Here is a 16,474-nt window from a genome sequence, read left to right on the forward strand (position 1 = left end):
GATAAATTTTATCACACTTTAGATAAAGTTCTAGGTACGGCATAGTTGCATTCAAAGCATTATATGCTTATAATCATAAATTAACACATTTTGGGTTATTTCTGAATTTATGTGCTCTGGTTAGGACAGAAAATTAAAATCGGGAGATGACCATGTTGAAGAACTCTGGTTCTCAGCATAATGACAAACTGACCTCATCACCATCTCTGCGCCACCTGTAACTCTCTCGCCCATCAAATCAACGGTGATTACATAATTACGTATCTGAAAGGTTATCAGATTGGAATCCGTTCAGCTTTTCTCAAATCTCTGTTTCCCAGTTTTGCTGGGTATATATAAGAAATCATTTCTCTTCCAAAAATAATTCCAGCAGTCAAGGTCAAGGGTCACCAAGTCACAAAGGTGCTTCTCAAACTTTCCCACCAACACTCCCAAGGACAGGTGGTCAGCACATCCCCCAGCCTTCAGCAAGTGAATGACTTTTTCAAAGTCTGATGTTTTATCTTAAAACTTGTGGAAATCTTTTATTTTTTCCAATAAGTCCACATATTTTTTTATGGTCCCAATGGGCTGAACGTTAGCAACATAGCAGAAAGATAGCCTAGCAGGAAAATGTTTTGTGGACGTATCCACGGCAAGTGAGAAACTGCATTTTAAAAGCCTAGGTAATCATCAACAAAACAACACACGATAGGTGCTGGCGAGGATGTGGAGAAAAGGGAACCCTCCTGCACTGCTGGTGGGAATGCAGACTGGTGCAGCCTCTGTGGAAAACAGTATGGAGCCCTGGCCGGTTGGCTCAGCGGTAGAACGTCGGCCTAGCGTGCGGAGGACCCGGGTTCGATTCCCGGCCAGGGCACACAGGAGAAGCGCCCATTTGCTTCTCCACCCCTCCGCCGCACTTTCCTCTCTGTCTCTCTCTTCCCCTCCCGCAGCCGAGGCTCCATTGGAGCAAAGATGGCCCGGGCGCTGGGGATGGCTCCTCGGCCTCTGCCCCAGGCGCTAGAGTGGCTCTGGTCGCAATATGGCGACGCCCAGGATGGGCAGAGCATCGCCCCCTGGTGGGCAGAGCGTCGCCCCTGGTGGGCGTGCCGGGTGGATCCCGGTCGGGCGCATGCGGGAGTCTGTCTGACTGTCTCTCCCTGTTTCCAGCTTCAGAAAAATGAAAAAAATAAATAAATAAATAAATAAATAAAAAAAAAAAAAGAAAACAGTATGGAGATTCCTCGAGAAATTAGAAATGGAACTGCCCTTTGACCCAGCCATCCCACTTATAGGAATATATTCCAAGAACACCATATCACCGACTGAAAAAAAGAAATGCACCCCCATGTTTATGGCAGCATTGTTCACAATAGCGAAGATGTGGGAACAGCCCAAGTGTCCGTCAGTGGATGAGTGGATTAAAAAGCTGTGGTACATATATACAATGGAATACTATGGGGCTATGAAAAAGAAGGAAATATTACCTTTTGCAACAATATGGAGGGACCTGGAAACTATTACGTTGAGAGAAAGAAAAATATCATATGACCTCACTCATTTGAGGAATCCAAGGAATAATGAGAACTGAGGAACAGAATTGAGACAGAGGAGGGATCAAAGGGACCAGAGGAAAAGAGGACAGAGGGAAAGGGGATGATAGGATGGGATAAACCTGAAGGGAAGGGGAGAGGGTGCTGTAGGGAGGGGGCAAGGGAGATGTTGAGGGGAATATGGAGAGGGGGGATGCATTCGGGTGGCCCTAGAATCTATGTAAACACAATTAATTAAAAAAATATATAAACAAAACAGAGAAAAGAAATAAATTAAAAGTTACTCAGTTTTTATTTAAAAATTATAAATAGTTACACTGTAAAAACCTTATGATTTCATTAGATAAATGTTCTAAGATAAGGACCCATGTTTATGGCAGCATTGTTCACAATAGTGAAGATCTGGAAACAGCCCAAGTGTCCATCAGAGGACGAGTGGATTAAAAAACTTTGGTACATATATACTATGGAATACTACTCAGCCATAAGAAATGATGACTTCGGATCATTTACAACAACATAGATTGATCTTGATAACATTATACTGAGTGAAATAAGTAAATCAGAAAAAAACTAAGAACTATATGATTCCATACATTGGTGGGACATAAAAATGAGACTCAGAGACATGAACAAGAGGGTAGTGGTTAGGGGGGGATGGGGGGGGCACAAAGAAAAAAAGCAAAAAAAAGCCTAGGTAATGACCAAAGTCCACATATTTGAATGTAAACATATTTGCTATCACTTATATACTTATAGTGGAGCTTTATGAAGAGGCATCATATACATCCAGGGCTTCCAATACCACCTTGCTTTCCAAGGATACGAACAGGGAATCTGATGTCCTTGGTTCTTAAAAAATCAGGGAAAAGGAAGGAACAGAGAGAAGCAGAAAAGGGGAAGCTGTCTGGCCAACTGAGTAAAGTTCAGAGTTCAATTTATTGCAAATCAATAACAAGAACAAACCTAGCCGGCCCTAGTTTAAACAAGATCATGCAAACGTGTGTAAGCTTTGTGGTGCTGGCGACACGGCCACCACTTCACAGAATGTCATGGGGCCCCTGAAGGACTTAGTTCCCAGGAAGGCCTCCTGGTGCACAACCAGAAAGCTGACTCGTCAGAATGCTGCTGCACTGACCTCCCTGGAAATCCCCAGGGGACTCCCCAGTCCTTCTTTCCCACTGCAGCAGTGAGCAAGGAAGGTGAGTGTCCCACTTTGTCCTCTGACACCACAGCACAGGTGCTCTCAGCCCAACAGAGCAGGCCTTCCTTCTGACTGGGGTCCCTTTGTGGGATGGAACTAGGGCGTGAGGGGCATGGTCCCATGTGGTGAGGTCCTGTTACAGCACTCTGGTCCGGTGTCACCAGGTCTTATCTGGCCATCTGTGTATATTTGTGAGGGCGGTTGCCATGGCACCGGTCTGTGAGGTAGTGCTAGCCAAGTAGGGCTCCTCCTAGGACAGATACTCATGTGAGGCACACGGAGGAATGGGATCTCAAAGCAATCCTGAAGGTGCTGGAAGGGAAGCCAGAGCCTTACTGGACTGGGTGGTGAGGGAGGGGAGGCAAAGTTGGGGGGAAAGTTCTGGAGGTGCTAAGAACTTAGATCAAAGGGAATGCTTGTCCCTAAACCTCCCTCAGAAAAACTGTCAATCTCCATCTTTTGCCAGATCTCCTTGGACCACCATGGCTGCCTTTGGCGCTCAGATAAAGCCAATTCTGTACCAGGATAATTGCATAGCGATAATTTTCCCTCTTCTTTTCCAGAGAGGGAAAAAAACCCAACTTTAACAAAAATAAAGCTGAAATAATTTCTATAATATTCAAGTAAAGGAAATTGTATACATGGAAACTAAACTTCTGTTTCCTCCAGAATGCTGGGGTGTACAGGGTTGCAGAAGGCAGCAGCATCTTCTGGTGCAAAGATTTTTAAATGGGCAGATAAAGGAAAAAGGGGAGGTATAAAAAAGGAAAAGAGGAGAATGACTCCAGTGTAGGGGGAAGAAAGGCCATTTAGTAGTTAGGCAGTCGACATTTTGAGGACTTTAAGAGCAAGTAAACTTTAAGACTTTGTCCCAACAGAACCTGAAGAGATTAAAAGTGGGAGTTAAGTATAGATAACAGAGTTGGACTTTGTACTTTCTCCTGTGTGAGCCTGGAGAAAACAAATGAAACTCAGGGCTCCAGAGGACAATGCTAACTAGCTTTCTTGTGGCAATTACTAGGTGCAGAAGCTCTTTCCATGATTTAATGTTCACAAGCTTCCCTGGGAGGAGAATGAAGCAGTATCACTCTCCTTATTTTATAAATGAGAAACCTGTGGCCCAGAGGAGTTAAGTGGCTTGCCCAAGGTCACACAGCTAGTAAGTAGGGGCCCAGGATTTGAATACAGGTGGACTGACTCAGAGCCCACCCTCTTCACTACTGTATGGTCAGGAGCCGCCATCGTGACCATTCACATTCAGGTTCTCATTGAATTTGGGCAGATGGTAAAGAAATGGCAGAGTCGGAGGATGGTGGGCCATTCTGTTTATTGATGTTTCACCAAGACAGTCAAGCCACAAGAAAAGCCAAGGGAAAAGAAAAAAACCTGCTTTTCCTATGGAGGGCAAGGGATCAGGCAGGCCCCTGCAATGGTGATAGCAGGAACCGAGAGACAGCAAGAGCCCTTGGTCTGCTTTATTTTATAGTGTAGAAAATTAAAGCCTTTAAGCCAATATACAAATAAGGAAATCTCTGATATAAAGCCACTTATCTGAGGCATAAATGGGATTCCTCATAAGAGTGCACCACCCCCGATCATGCAACACTCAAGGGTGTGGGGAAAAGCTTAGTTTTGAGAAGACCTTAGTATTAGAAGGGAGAGAAGAGCTTAGTCTTAAAACTAAGCCTTAGGCTATAATGACTTTGCCAGCTTATAGCCTGCCGCCCACACCCAAAGCAAGCAACATATACATCATATTTGAAAACTTATTTGACCAAAAACTACCCTATACCACTTCTCCAGGGTAGTGGGTCTTGAGTTTGCGTTCACTGTTCCTCTTGGGAATGGTTTCCCAAAAGCAAGATTGTGAATTGGTAAAAAAAAAAAAAAAAGAAAGAAAGAAAGAAAGAAAGAAAGAAAGAAAGAAAGAAAGAAAGAAAGAAAGAAAGAAAGAAAGGAGAGAGAGAGAGAAAGGAAGAAAGAAAGAAAAAGAAAGAGAGAAAGAAGGAAAAGGAAAAATGGGTAAAGAGAAATTTCAAGCAGATTTTGAAGCCATGTGAACAAGAACTGAGTGTGGAAGGGCTTGTGCAGCAGCACTTCAGTGTAAGTGTACCTAACACGCTGGACTATAAACTCAAACACAACTAAGATGGGAAAGGTTATTTGATATATATCTTACCATATGTTTTTTTTACCATAATTTTAAATTTTTTTTTAAAAAAGATACTATTATGGGACCATGTGAATGTGTTACACATGAAATATCCCACACGTGTGTAAGGTACAAAAACCACTTTAGAAGATAGGGTATTGGGAAGCCGCAGGGGACTGCTCAGACCACTAACTTCTCCTTATCCTCTTCCTTTTCAATCATCATCTTCCTCACAGTCTATGGACATTGTCACCAAGCCTATTATTTGCAAAATCATGTAATTCGCCATTTCTTTTCTGCCCTTGCTGTCTCCATCCCCTATATAATGTGCCTTTTAGCTTACCTCCCTGATGCTAGTTTTCTCTTTTCGTCCAGTCTTTTCAGTATGACACTTCCATTTAGGTATTTCTAGAAGATCCTTTTTCCCATGCTCAATAACATAACCATCATCCCTTAGTTACTTCACTGTGTCTAACCTCAGCACTCGTTAGCACTAGGCCACCGCCCTTAGCGGAAAACCTGGTTTTCCATTGTGTTCCTGCACGAGCTTTCATCTCTAGCCAGATCGGACCTTCACAGTCTCCCCTCTGTACCTGATGCTAAATCGCCCCATCTTGAAATAGAGTGGACCCCAGTTTCATCTATTCAAAAGCAACCTGGAAGGCCCATGGGCTGTCCTTTTCTGTCATCAATCTGAGCCCTGCTGAGTCAGTCAGCTAGGAGGGAGGGAGCCTGCCATGGTTGGATTCTGACACAGCCATGTGTTCTCTGCTCACCATCACAGAGGCAAAAACTCTCTTTGTGTTTCATGTAGCCTGTGGGAGAAATGATGCAGCCTCATGGTATTGGTGAAACTGGCTCAGAAAAGTAATGAACCCACTAGACCTTTTTCCTCTTCTCTACAATTTAAACCTTTCCTTCTTTAGGAAGCATTTCCTGGTTACTCTGAGACTCTGCATTCTCTGCCTTTTCTCTGTTCTGATAACAAGAGAAGAAATTCTGATCTGTAAACACTTAGCAGAGATTTATATATGATCTGATATTATTCCTTAATTCATCAGACTATAGATGTTTTTAAGGATTAGGACTCCTGTTGGCTGTGTCTCTTGCTTTCACCACCTCACCAAGCACAAAGCTGGACACAGTACAGATGTTCAGGGAATACCGTGGATTGTTGATCTGTTAGCAGAACCCTAAGGTCTCAAAAGAGAACCCAGTGCTATGAAGGCACAATGCCTTACATTGATCCTCCTAGAAAGACAGGTGTCTCCAATGAGACATGGCCCATTCCAGTGAGCTACCTTAGTTCTTTTATAGTGTCAGATAATACCCTAAGATTTCTCTTTTTAACCTTGAGTAATGACTAGCCTGGGCAAGGTAATCAATCATTCTGGGATTCTATATCAACACTGAATCATGAATGGGGAAATTCCAAGAAATTTACTTTCTTTTTCATATCATATTTTCCTCATTTCAAAGTGGAACTATTGGAAGTTCCCTAGCAGACCAGGGCTCTGTAAAGATTGAATATCCTATCAAATTCCAACACCTTACAAACACAATTATGGTACATAGTTAAACAATAACTCTGACTTATGAGACGAAAAGAGACTGTTGGCTCTCACAATTCATGGTTTGTGTCACATTTAGTTACCTCTATGCAGGACAGAACCTCTGAAAAATAGACAACAGATTCTCTACAAGCCTAAGAGAACCTTATTAAACATTGGCCTTAAGTCCTGACAGAAGTAGACAACTAGTCCGGAACCTGTCCAGGTAAGCCCACACCCTGTCTGGGCTATATTCAATGGCTCCCAATTTCTTGGAGGCCTCACTGAATGTTGGGTTTCTATTGAAAATAAAGAAGGAAATCAGAAATAATCAAAAAACACTCCTTCTAGCCCTGGAAAAATAGCCCTTTGTTTTCTATATTTTCTATGTAAGAACATGGCAATTATTTTCTGAGCCAACTTGCTTAAGCAATAAAGTGTTTCAGGGTGAAATGCAGAGATACAATTAGACTATTAAAGCTAATGAAACTAATAGTTTCAAATTAAGCCCATATACAATGGTGACAACACAAAACTGTCTTCTCTTCTTTGCTATCTTGGGGAAGCATCCCAGATGTATCAGGAAAAATAAGCTATCTTTTCTAATAGTTAAAATGGTAAACTGCCTCATGCACAGAATACACTTCATAAGTTTTAAGTGAGCTGAATGAAGGTTTTATCACCAGAGGGCAACTTTTCACCAGTTGGACCTTCGTCTCCAGAGTGAATCAATGAAATCTTGCTGGCACCTTGCAGACAAGGAGTACCGAGGTCTCGTTTTCTTCTCATTCTTTGTCTCCTCCAACCACACTCTTCCCTTGGTAACACATGCATCACTAAGGAAACCATGGTAACTCACTAAGGAGCACAGCAACAGCTCAAAAGAGAGTGGAAATGGGTTCAGCTTATTGTTTAAAATCAGAAGTAGGATTTGGGGAGCTATTCAGAAATATTTTGTAATTTGAAGAAATTGTTATATATTTAGACTAATTTGCAAATGGTAGTTACAAGTTACTAACTGAAGTGTTGCTTTAATAAAATTTTCATCAAGTCTCTGAAATTTAGGACCAATATGTGGTCTGGTCGGTGGATAAAATTCCCAGGTGAGAAGAATTTGGTCTGTTAAGATTTGGCAGTGCCTTTGAGTCTGCTGTATAATCTGATTGGCTCCAGGAGCAGTGCCTAGTGAAGTCCCAGGGGTCTTTTCTGACAACTTTCACTGCCTACCATTTTGTCCTTACTTGTGTTGAACAACCACGCACAGGCTGTTGAATTCAGATGTCTGTGGAAAAATTATACCAACCACATGCTTTGGCAGAAGGGATACAGTACATTGCTTATTTTGTTTCTACAAAGCTAAGCAATGTGGAAAACACCAAGCCTGCCAGTCACCTTCTACAAGGACAAATGAAGATGCATCAAAGTAACCTTAGACCAAACACATATCAATTTATAAGCAGATGACATTCAAGATCATAAGAGAAACAGACTTGAATCTTAGAGTTGAATGCTACTGAACGTGTCACCTCAGTTTTCAGTAAAAGGAAGTTCTTTATGGGAATGGCTTGGGTTTGCCAATCTGAAGTCTCAGTATCACTGATTAGCTTTCTTTCTGCAATTTAGTTCTTTTAGTTGTAAAAGTGGACTCTTTCTGAGTAAGGAAAACATCTTTGTAGAAGATTTCTTTTGCTTCTTGTGTTCTCTCCTCTCTATATAACATAACTGCTTGTGGTAGTTAGCACCCAGTAAATATTCCCTGAAAGAACAAGTGGATTCCTGAAGAAGGACAGTTTAGGATGTCAAAAGTCCACCAAAAGAATGAAAAAAATGGTGCAAAATCACTTTGAAAGGTTAGCACACACAAACATAGAAAGTTTTATTCGCAATAAGATAATTTTATTATGTTATTAATGTCCCAGAAAAATAAAAAAATGTGTTCAAAGAACATTTCTTTGGTGAACACACTCCAATAACCAAAAATTCGACAGTGACCTCAGCTTGCGCAGGGACCTGACTGGAGTGACCGGGCAGTTCAGTTGACCCAGCGTGGCCCTTTTGTGGTCCATACCCCATTGTTCTTGCCAAGAACCAGAATGGAAAAGGGAGGCCAGACTGCAGCTGTGCCACGGTGTGGACAAGGGAATACTGGTCAAGAACTGGTAGACCTGGGTTCTACAACAAGATCATAATGACATCTCCTCTTATAATAACAAAGCTCCTTTTCTCCAAGTTGGCCTTGGCAGAAGGTTGTTCTGGAAAGTTCTTTCCTCCTCAGAGAAAGCAGACGGCAGCGAAGATCAGCCAACTCCTGAGCTGCACCTGCTCTGTGCACGATCCCTCCTCAGACTCGAAGGGGGACTGCAGGCCACTGCTCGGCGGGGCTTCCTCCTGGCCATTGGTCCTCCCATTGAGGCCCGTCCACTGGCCAGAGACACAGCGGGGACTAGTCTGAGAGAGATTGGACTACTGTCCATCGTCCCAGAGCCCACCCCATCCTTCCAGTCTCTCCTGTCTAGTACAGGGGCCTCTGGGAGCCAATCTCCTTGTCAGAAGGGAAACTGAAATGTAGAACAAGAAAGAGTGGTGTTTTGTTTTAAATTTTTCCTTTGATTTTTTTTTAAATTTTATTTATTCATTTTAGAAAGGAGAGAGAGAGGGAGAGAGAGAGAGAGGAGAGAGAGAAAGAGAGAAGGGGGGAGGAGCAGGAAGCATCAACTCCCATATGTGCCTTGACCAGGCAAGCTCAGGGTTTCGAACCGGCGACCTCAGCATTTCCAGGTCGACACTTTATCCACTACGCCACCACAGGTCAGGCTTGTTTTGTTTTTTTGTCTGCTACTGGTAGTGCCCCCAAAGGCAGTAGTACTGAGACCAGCAACTATGGGCTCCAGCAGCTCCCCAGGTGACTGTGTTCTAGCAGTATCAGCCCTGGTTTCAGCAGTATCGAAGTGTGGAGCCCTGAGCTCCTGTTCAGAGGGTACAGCATAGACCCAACGGCAGCTGTGGCCACAGCAGCGGCTCAGCAGAGAGCATGTGCTTATCAGTTCCGGCCCCTGGCCTAAAGCAGCATCCTGATCTCCAGGAAACATCTGCCTCAGCTGTGCTTCCCCCATTCCTCCCAGCACTTCTGTGACTGTTCTTCTCTATTAATCCTCTTTGTTTGAAGCACCCAGAATCGTTTCTGTCTTCCTATACTGATGGATATACCTCCAATGGCCCAGCTTTCTCCCTGAGCAGGGTCAAAGGCAAGGGGATCGCAGCCTGCTTTACTGGAGCGTCGGGGAAGAAAGGTGATTGAATGGAGCTCCACACCTTACAAGATTCAACTCCAGTTTGGAAATCGTAAAATTTGACAAGCCATCCTTCAGCCAACTAGCCTATTATGACATGTATTTGTGGTGGATGCTGTGATATGCCACCTAGATGCCACCTGAGGAATGAAGGACGTATGCCCTCAGCTGCTGGGATTGGCCCCAAAGACTGTCCCCAATTGTCAGCCGTGCTCAGGAATTGCTTTGGTTAAAGAAAGCTGCTTCACCCAAGGTTATACCTTGTTCCAGCGGCAGCTCGCACCTGGTGACAGATGGACAGGAGAGCATAAAATCCCAGCACCATGTCCCAGCTATGAAGGGCCATCTCAGCCCCAGAGCCGACCATGACATCAGCCGAGCCCTCCCTCTTCCAGGTGCTTCTCTGTCTCTTCCACGGGAGGTCATCCCAAGAGCTGTCCCTTATAAACCTCTTTCATGCTAACCTCTGCCTCAGAGTCTGCGGCCCAAGGGACTTGTGTGAATCTGCTAAGGCTGCCACACAAACACCACACACTGAGAGGCTTCGAGAACAAATGTATCATTTTGCAGTTTGGAGCTTAGACACCTTCAAAATCAAGGTGTCAGGAGGGTTTGTTCCTTCTGAGGCAGGAAGTGAAGGAAGTATCTGTTCCTGGTCCTTTTCTGTAGATTTCTGTCTTCATGGTTATATTATATCCTCCCTATGTGCGGGTCTGTCTCCAAATTTCCCCTTTTTATAAGAACACTGGTCATATCGATTAGAACCTACCCTAATGACCTCATTTTAACTTGATTGTATTTACAAAGACACCCCCCCACACACACACACACACCATCTCCAAATAAGGTACTGAGGGTTAGAACTTCAACATGTGAATTTGAAGGGGAGGGGGAGACGCAATGCAACTCGTAACAGGAGCCACATTCAATTATGTTTTCAACCAGGGGGACAACAGACATGGCCCTGAGCATTTTCTGAGCCCTCTCCAAGGTTCAAGGGGCCTTTCTGAAAGAGTCTTACCACTCAAAAAGTTGAGCAAAAGATAGGTGCTTAGCAAGGTTATGTATGGGTTCTTCAACACAGGTCAGCAAGATTTAAATCAGGAAGGACAAAGTCGGTTCCCAGGCTGGAGGGAAACCTGAAATGGGGAGGCTATTGGGAAATCTACATTTACAAGGAAGCTATTTATTACACATAGCCAGGTGATGAGAAATGTGTCTGATATATGTATTAACCTCTGCAAGGGTGTTTGGGAATGTAACATAATTAGCTTTTATGTCCTTTGTTCTCAAAATTAATAACAGGATGACGATAAGTGGGGGTGGGAGGAGGGAGATGCAGACAAATAAATGACAAATGTTTCACTGGAGAAAGATGGATTTGTTGTTGTTATTTCCTGGTAGATTCTCACAGCATCACTGACGCCTTTCTCCACTTATACATTGCTTTAGTTTCAAGCTGAAAAGGTAAGACACATTGTTGTGAAAACCACTGTTGCAGTAAAAAGCCTTCAGCATCAACATTTTGTTAGTGGGGCAGGGCAGCAGGAAATGTGGGTTGCAGAGAAATTCATAAAAATGCTTAAAAGCAACTCAAAGCCAGCCTGCGCTCTGGTCCCAAGGTTATTCTTGTTCAAGTTGGTGTTACGGTCCCTATCTGGAGCCATCTAAACCATGTTTGGATGGGGCATCTGAAAGGGCACAAACAGGCAGGGTTACAATTTGGCCTCCAGCCCTAATTCCCAGGCACACTGGCCTTGAAAACATCAGAAGGCAACAGAGGTCTGAGAATCAAGTGCAAATGTACTCATGTGCCAAGAAAACCTAAGACGGCTATTTTCACAGCATATTGGGACTTGGCCAGCTTCCAGAAACCATCAGCAAAGTAGCCTGCTCTGATACTTCAAAGGAGAAACTCACACTGATAAATCCTGCCCCACACTTTCCAAAGCACACACTTAATCTTGAGGCATATAATACCACAACAGTGAGTCACCGGCTGGAGCCCTGGGCTTCTCCACAGGACAAGGAGAAAGAAAAGTCTCCCACATCTGCTGTCTAGTGCAATTCCCCTTCCTCCTCAAAACTGCACTGACACAGAGTAATAAAAACTGTCACCAGACAAGTGAATTACGGCCTGGTTTACCTGTAACAGAGCCCATAACAGAACTCTAAGAACTCAGACCACCATTTTTTATTATGCCATTTTGATAAAACCCATCAGACAGGAGGTACACCATTCTGCTTCACTCCTCAGAGTGAGCTCAGAGAGCTCAGGAGGCCTTTCAGCCGTGAGACAGGCTGAGGACTTTTTTTTAACAAACACACACACACACTCACTCCTTTCTCAGGAGGTCTGAAACTCAGAGAGCCGTAGTCTTCTGAATGTATTCAACATAAATTAAAATTTAACATATATTCATATAAGAAAACCCAAGATAAATAATACAAAGCCTATGTGTCAGGAAAGAGAAGAAAGCACCAAAGGGATGCGAAGGTCGAGGATGAAGGCCTTTGCTTCTTTGTGAGGAGGAAAAGGAATAATCATTTTCTTGCTACAAATCCTGCACTGTCTGGACCGCTCGTGGGCTGTGTGCAGTTCGGGCAGGCAGTAAACTTTTTCCCATCTGGTCACTTAGCAATGGTCTGTGGGCGGATGGTGGAAATTGTCTAAATCTTTTCTTGAATAGAACAAGCAAGCCAACAAATACAGTTATTGTATAATAAGCTGGAAGCTATGTCTTAGGGGAGACTCATTGGTGTCAGGTGTTTGCACATGGCCATCTTGCATGCTGGGCACAAAGTTATGCTTCCCTGACCCCATCCCATCCCTACTCTTTTCTTGAGGCAATTATTATGTATATTGCTCACAAAAACTAGGGGATAGTTTATCACTTCATATTCATTTTGAAATATTCCCTAATTCTTGTGAGTGGTATATATAATGATTTTTCACTCCATAAGATGCAACTGACCATAAGACACACCTAGGATTTTAAGGAGGAAAATAAGAAAAAAAAATTCTAAATCAAATGGTGTGTTAAAATATTTAATAAAATACCGTATTTTTCACTCCATAAGACTCACGGGCATTTTCCCATCCACTTTTTTTTTTTGGGGGGGGGGGGAGGAGTGTGTCTTATGGAGCGAAAAATACAGTAACTCTTAAGGGTACACACTCTCCATATGACCTATACAAAGGTCTTTTTCCCAACACTCTTCCGGTTTAATTGTTTTCTAATTTTCCTTTCACGCAGGTTGTCATCCATCTCTCTCAGGTACCATGTGCAGTCAGATGAGACTCTGGGGCACATCTGAGAGCGGCTGCACTGCCACCTTATCAGTGAAGAAGGGAATGAGGAACCACCAATCTGTCTAGTTATAGCTGCCAGTAAAATCCTGCCCTCACCATTCCTGGGACTTGTCAGAACTTTAGTCAACAGGACTGTTTCAAGAGGGGTGGCCAACAGTGTGGCCTTTCACGCATAAGGACCGCCTTTTTCATCTCCGAAATAATAAAACCTATTAGGTTTTATATGGAGCCCTCAATAAATCGTATTGAGTAATTCCATGCACATTAGCCACCCTAACTTGAAGAAAGTAAAACTCAGGAGAGCAGTCTGTTGATTTGCTAAAGTAAGGAGGCCAGATTCTGTGCAAGGAGTGCTTTGAGGTCCCTTAGGGAGCGACAAACAGTCCAAGCTATAAGCAGGGTGGAGGAGGGGCACAGCCCTCCACCAACACCCCTGGGGTCCAAGACCCAGCCACCTGTCAGGTTGGTGAGGCCCACAGGATGTTGGTGGGAAAGGGGCCTTGAGGCAGAGGCGTGTTCCTGGCTCCTTTGAACAGAGACTCTGATGCAGAGAGTGCACTGGGGATCCAGCCCTCGTTGAGAAGAAGAGAAAAGCAGGAAGAAAGTTTCCAGCCCTAGAACCTTCTCAGAATACCCTTTCCGCTACTGGGGTTGTCCTAGGTAGCTCTGGTGGAGCAAAAAGACCACCTCATTGAAGTCAGAAAATTAGTTCCCAAACTCCATCACTTATTATCTTCTAGAATGGAGCCATTCACGTCTCTGAGTTTTATTCCTTATAAGGTTCTTATAATGATTAAATAAAAGGGTATACAAATAGGCAATGGTTATCAAGCAATTCCTGTAAGCTGGGCATAGCGCTAAGGAAATAAGTGAAGCACAAAGTATCTCACCCAAGGCCACAAAGGTAAAATGTGACAGACGCCAAATACATATCTTGGTTATCATTCTAGAATAATGAGCGTTTAGGCTACCACCATTATACATGAAATTCTCTAAAAACCCGGTGGCAATATTTCGGGGTTGTTTGTTGGCAGAACACAAAACTTATGAAAAGGTTCGCCCAGGATAGTCATTGTTGTGTGGTAAAATCCGGAGACTGGTTTAGCTAGCAGGGGCATTTTGCTGTTGTTTGTTTTGTTTTCGCTATTAGTGGTTACAGCCTTCACAAGCACCTGGAAACCAAGGTGGCTTCCTCTTGCAGCCACCTGCAAACAGCTCTGAGATGGAGCAAGCTGAAGGTGAGAATGGGACACAGAAGGATGGCAAGCAAACACCCACGGGCTGAAGGCAAACCTTAGAAAATACGCCAGCCCTTCGCAGAAAAAGCAGGTTTCTGTTTTTTTAAAGGGAAGATTGGCAAGAATTCCAGGCCAGCTGCCCAAAATGGAAGGAAGAACTCTTCAAGCCAGTCAGGTTTCCATCTCCCGTGTGGAAGCCAGCAATGGGAGTTAGCGGGTCTGTGAGACAGAATCTCCCGAGCTGAAATCACACCTCGGCTCTATAGTCCTGGAGCAGAGGCCTCCTGAACAGAGGCGGATTCAGGTCGGCTGAGGCCCCGGGCGCCGAAGAAACTATTGGGCCCCTTAAACAAAAAGAGAGAGAGACAGGGAAAATAAAAATACATGTTAACTACATTTTTAAATAAATAAAAAATATTATGTACTACTAATGCTAAAATTGCACATATGAAACCAAACTTGGTGTCATTAGAAAAAATTGTAAAGTTGGGGTTTTGCAGGGCCCTTCAGAAGTCGAGGCCCAGGGCGCACGCCTGGTGTGCCCGCTGTTAAATCTGCCTCTGCTCCTGAGAGTGCTCGAGTCCCTCAGCCTTGAGAGCCTCACCTCCATTTCCAAGATGAAGAAGGAAGGGGTGCGAAATGGAAAGGGAGTTACCTTGGGGTTTCTGTCTGTTCCAAAATTCTGAGATGCTTAATCATGTCAAAGAGGCAGTTTGAACCTACTCTAGGGAAAATAACCACAATCAAAAACAACGCTCCGTGTTGGCCAAGCACAATACTCCCGATGCTTTAGAGCATGTACTTTTTATCCCTTTCCATAGAGGCTTGAAAAGGAGACATTTCTGGCCCTGGCAGGTTGGTCAGTGGATAGAGCGTCGGCCCTGCATATAGACATCCCGAGTTCAATCCTCGGTCAGGATACACATGAGAAGCGATCATCTGCTTCTCCCCTCCACCCCTCCCCTCTTCTCTCCTCTTCCCCTCTCACAGTCAGTGGCTCAATTTGTTCAAGCTCCAGGCACCGAGGATATAGCTCAGTTGATTTGAGCATTGGCCCCAGACAGGGATTGCCAGGTGGATCCCAGTTGGGGTGCATGTGCGAATCTATCTCCCCTCTTCTCACTTAAGAAAGAAGGAAAGAAAAGGAGGCAGTTTAAAATTTCTACATATTTCTTCTTTCTCTTCTCCTTCTCCTACTTCTGCTTCATCTTCTTTGCCATCATCAACACCATATGTGTACTTGGGGAGGGTGTTTAGTCTGTTTGTTTCTCCAGAAAGCACCTTACACGTTCCTCGCTCCCACTCACCTCATGATGGGAAGTAAACCATGCGTCCCAGAACACCAAGCACCCTCACATACAAACTAAAGCTGCGGAAAATGTACCCACAAACAGAGCCCTGGCCCACACCACTCCAAAAGGGGCCTACCAACAGCTCCAAGCTAAGGGGGTCTTAAAGCATAAATTGCTATGTTCATATCATGTGACCCTACCCCCACCTGGTCTAGCTATAGAAGCCTGACCCAAGAGAAAAAAAGTCAAGTCCAGCAAAGAAAATGGGGATAAACGGAACCACTCAGGTCTCTCACCAGAAATCTACAATAAGAACAAGAGAGAGCGAGAGAGGAAGAGAACAAGGGAGGGGGAGAGAGAGAGAGAGACAGAGAGAGTGAGACTGATTCATGAATGGGAAGGCAGGGAGGAAACGGAACGGAGACAGTCGGCAGAAACCGAGAGCAGCAGAAGCCACAGGCAAGAGAAACGAAGGGTCCACCAGTGCGAAGGTAAGCCTGGAACTCCAGGAAGTGGAAACCGGGTAACAAGCACTGAAGAGAAGATGAGCCACTTGGTTGCGCAGTGGCATGAACAGTAGAAACTTGGAAAATTCCTGCCACTCTAGGGCAACAGGATAATCCAGTTCCTAGAGTTGTCTGTGCACCTACATAACCTCCCTGTCCTGCCATCCATTCTCCATGAAGACTTGGCTCCTATTTCCTGTGAGGTGTGGTGTGTATCCATCAATGAATGAATTTCCATTTCTTCTTTGTAACCTGAGCCGGTCTCTCTTTCTTCTCATCAAAAATACAGAACAAATATAAAATGCCACATGGACTTGTTCCCTCAATAGGGACTCCTGATCTGTTCACAGCTCCATTGATATTGATGCTTCTGTTCTGGAAAATTCCAGGGTTC

The 16,474-nt window shown here is 44.1% G+C and overlaps 1 non-coding gene across 1 annotated transcript; it reads right to left on the reverse strand.

Annotated features, from left to right (window-relative positions):
• Nucleotides 1-554: 554 nt before the first annotated feature.
• Nucleotides 555-675, reverse strand: LOC136389870 (small nucleolar RNA SNORA32). The gene has a single exon (XR_010748431.1). It is a non-coding gene; the product is annotated as a small nucleolar RNA SNORA32 (small nucleolar RNA).
• Nucleotides 676-16,474: the final 15,799 nt, after the last annotated feature.

The sequence above is a fragment of the Saccopteryx leptura genome, chromosome 1 (assembly GCF_036850995.1).
Source record: "Saccopteryx leptura isolate mSacLep1 chromosome 1, mSacLep1_pri_phased_curated, whole genome shotgun sequence".
Taxonomy (NCBI): domain Eukaryota; kingdom Metazoa; phylum Chordata; class Mammalia; order Chiroptera; family Emballonuridae; genus Saccopteryx; species Saccopteryx leptura.